Below are 4,049 nucleotides of genomic sequence, written 5' to 3'. Positions count from 1 at the left end.
AACAAAACACAGATGCACAGGACCTCTTTCAAAACAAAATAGGAAACAATGAAAAACTGACATGACTACATGAACTTGACAACATAAGAAACAGACATGAAACATATGAAGGATAAGGGAGACTCAACACAAGGGTTGAAAACACAAAGGGAATATAATAAGCAAATGAACATAGAAAACCTAATGAGCTTAAACATACATTATAAACATTAAAATGAACTTAAACTCAAAACACTGGGTCATAAGACCCAGGATCGTGACACCTGTGTGTGACGTTGTGTCTTTGAATGGCCCTGACAGACTGCTGTAGTCCATAATATTAACAGATCATTTTCCTGAAGCTTCTCTGCTGAAACGTAAACGTGAAAAACTTAAAGAAGTCCTGACACTTTTCTCTCCAAGCTCCTCAGACTACTGACGCTTGTTTGTCTCTTTGTAAAAATGAAATTTAAAGTGAATTTTGAATGAAATGTGTTTCTTTTCTTTCTCCCTCAGAGTGCAGACATATCTGCTGCCAGCAATCTGCCATCTCAAGATCAGTTTCTGTGCTCCATCTGTCTGGATGTGTTCACTGATCCAGTCTCTACACCATGTGGACACAACTTCTGCAAAACCTGCATCAGTCAGCACTGGGACATGAATCAGAGCTGTCAGTGTCCCACGTGTAAAGAGACTTTCTACACTAGACCTCAGCTGAGGGTCAACACCTTCATCTCTGAGATGGTTGCTCAGTTCAGACGTGAAGCTCAGCAGAAAGCCAGCAGCAGCAGCTCAGAGCAACAAGCTGCCAAACCAGGAGAAGTTCCCTGTGACGTCTGCACTGGAACCAGACTGAAGGCCCTGAAGTCTCACCTGGAGCCTCATCTGACAGTGAAAGGTCTGAGAAGACATCAGCTGATTGATGCTGTGGAGAACCTGGAAGGCAGGATGTGTACGAAGCACAATAAACTTTTGGAACTGTTCTGTAAGACCGACCAGACATGTGTCTGCATGCTCTGCTCTGTTTTAGACCACAAGAACCACGAGTTTGTTCCTCTGAGAGAAGAATATGAAGGAAAGAAGGCAGAGCTGGAGAAGACAGAGGCTGAGATTCAGCAGATGATCCAGAAGAGACAACTGAATATTCAGGAGATCACAGAGTTGGTGAAGATGAGTTAAGATGCTGCAGACAGACAGAAAGCAGAAGGTGTTCAGGTCTTCACGGCTCTGATGGAGTCTCTTGAGAGACGCCTGAAGGAGCTCATGAAGGAGATCGAAGACAAACAGGAAACAACAGAGAAACAGGCTGAAGGTCTCATCAAATATCTGGAACAGGTAATGTCTGAGCTGATGGAGAGAAGCTCTGAGGTGGAGCAGCTCTCACGCTCTGACGACCACCTCAACCTCCATCAAAGCTTCTCCACCCTGAAAGCTTCTCCACCCACCAAGGACTGGACAGAGGTCAGAGTCTGTCCACCATCATATGAGGGGACTGTGGTAAGAGCTGTGTCTCAGTTGGTGGAGACACTCTGGAAACCCATGAAGAACAAGCTGAGTGAGGCTGAGCTGAAGAGGGTCCAGCAGGATGCAGTGGATGTGACTCTGGATCCTGATACAGCTCATCCTGAACTCATCCTATCTGATGATAGAAAACAAGTGTATCATACTCATGTGTGTAAGTATCCAGACAACCCAGAGAGATTTTCTTACTGTGTTTGTGTTTTAGGAGAGCAGAGTTTCGCTTCAGGCAGATTTTACTTTGAGGTTCAGGTTAAAGGAAAGACTGAGTGGACTTTAGGAATGGCCACAGAGTCGATCAACAGGAAGGGAAACATCACACTGAGTCCTCAGAATGGTTTCTGGACTGTGTGGCTAATAAATGGAAATAAATACAGTGCTTGTGTTTCCCCTCCAGTCCCCCTCTGTCTTCATCCTGGTCCTGAGAAGGTGGGGGTGTTTCTGGATTATGAGGAGGGTCTGGTCTCTTTTTATGATGTAGGTGCTGCAGCTCTGATCTACTCCTTTACTGGCTGCTCCTTCACTCGCAATCTCCACCCATATTTCAGTCCTGGTCTGAATTATGGTGGTAAAAACTCTGCACCTCTGATCATCAATGAAATTTACACCCTCTTCTCGATGAGAAGCCTAGGCTTGTGTTAGAATGGCCCAGTCAAAGTCCAGATCTAAATCCAATCCAGAATCTGTGGCAAGATCTGAAAACTTCTGTTCACAAACGCTGTCCATCTAATCTGACTGAGCTGGAGCTGTTTCAAAGAAGAATGGGCAAAGATTTCAGTCTGTGGATGTGCAAAGCTGGTAGAGACAGACCCTAAAAGACTGGCAGCTGGAACTGCAGCAAAAGGTGGTTCTACAAAGTATTGACTCAGGGGGCTGAATAATTACGCACACCCCACTTTGCAGTTATTTATTTGTAAAAAATGTTTGGAATCATGTATGATTTTCGTTCCACTTCTCACGTGTGCACCACTTTGTGTTGGTCTTTCACGTGGAATTCCAATAATATTGATTCATGTTTGTGGCTGTAATGTGACAAAATGTGGAAAAGTTCAAGGGGGGCGAATACTTTTGCAAGCCACTGTATATATATGAGTGCTTGTGTATAAATACACAAAAAAATACACATATGCTTTCAATTGTGTAATTTAAGTGATCTAGGTAGCTCTGTTTTGGAAGTTCAGTTAACGCTAGCAATGTGTTTTGGAATTTGTACGTGCTTTTTGGAGTTTGTACTTGTTTTGTCTCTAGGGGCCACCGTATTTATTTATATATATATATAAACATATACAAATAAAACCACGTTTTTTTTCTTTTTCTCTTTTTACCTTAGTAATTCTTTTGTGCATAATTTTATGTTGTTATTACAGTTTTTCTCAAATGCTAAAACACAAACGCCAAACCTCTAAACCAAATGACCAGTTGTCTAAACACATTTACTAAATCTAGCCATCATTTACCAATATCATAGACACATGTCACATGAAGACACAATTCACAGAACACAATCCTCCATTGTCATAAATCTAATCAGATTTTGCCTTGCTAAAACACAAGTTGCAAAAGAACTCTGCTCATATTCTCAAATGAAAGCTCATGTGATGCAACATGCTTGCCACAGTCAGCAATATTTGAACACAATGAACACACCTGGCGTCATTCATTACACACAACGACTCAAAATTGAAGACACTTCTTGCTAATGCTGTGACCACATGTATAAAAGCAAGTTCAGAGAGCACAGTTTGCTGTAGATTCCAAACAAACACAATGGATGAAGGCAGAGTCAGGGGAAGAGGAATTTGATGCAGAGGAGGGAGAAGAGCTGGCCCTGGAAGAAGAGGAGCAGGCCAACGAGGAAGAGGAGTTCAAATGAGAGGAGGAAGAGTAGCAGGTCAACAAGGAAGAGGAGGAGGCCAACATGGGAGAGAAGGTGGTCCAGGAGGGAGAGCAAGACAACGTCGCACCATCATTACGAACTCATTTTCCATAACATTATGGTGTTTTCAGTCAGTGAGCTTTATTTAATATTATTTTGTAAAGCAAACATTTGAGTCCAATTTGTAATTACTCTGAGCAATAAATGATATGATTTAAAAAAAATCAAGCTAGATAGTATAGTAAACAGAAGTAAATTTTAGCAGAGTAGAATTTTATATTAAAACCATGCATTGAATAAACCCCCATACTCTAGCACAACACATACACTGTGTGCACAATTATTAGGGAAGTGAGTATTTTGGCCCTATCATAATTTTTATGCATATTGTCCAACTTCAAGCTGTATAAACTTGAGTGCTTATTGAATTAAGTATATCAGGTGATCTGTATTTGCGTAACGAGTGAGAGTGTGGCCTAAGGAGATCAACACTCTATATAAAGGTGTGCATAATTATTCGGCAGTTTCTCTCCCGCGGGCAAAATGGGCAAAAAAAGAGATTTAATGGACTGTGAAAAGTCAAACTTTTTAAAAGATTTCAGAAGGATGCAGCACTCTTGAAATTGCGGAGATATTGGGGCGTGACCACTGAACCATCAAACGTTTTGTGGCAAAT

The 4,049-nt window shown here is 41.6% G+C and overlaps 1 pseudogene; it reads left to right on the top strand.

The window, feature by feature from the left end:
- Positions 1 to 540: 540 nt before the first annotated feature.
- Positions 541 to 2,477, top strand: LOC146363645 (E3 ubiquitin-protein ligase TRIM21-like; annotated as a pseudogene).
- The last annotated feature ends 1,572 nt before the right edge of the window (positions 2,478 to 4,049 follow it).

Source organism: Perissodus microlepis, chromosome 22 (genome assembly GCF_051167445.1).
Source record: "Perissodus microlepis isolate ML-2025 ecotype Zambia chromosome 22, ASM5116744v1, whole genome shotgun sequence".
In the NCBI taxonomy this organism is placed as follows: domain Eukaryota; kingdom Metazoa; phylum Chordata; class Actinopteri; order Cichliformes; family Cichlidae; genus Perissodus; species Perissodus microlepis.
This window is presented reverse-complemented; position numbering and strand designations above follow the sequence as displayed.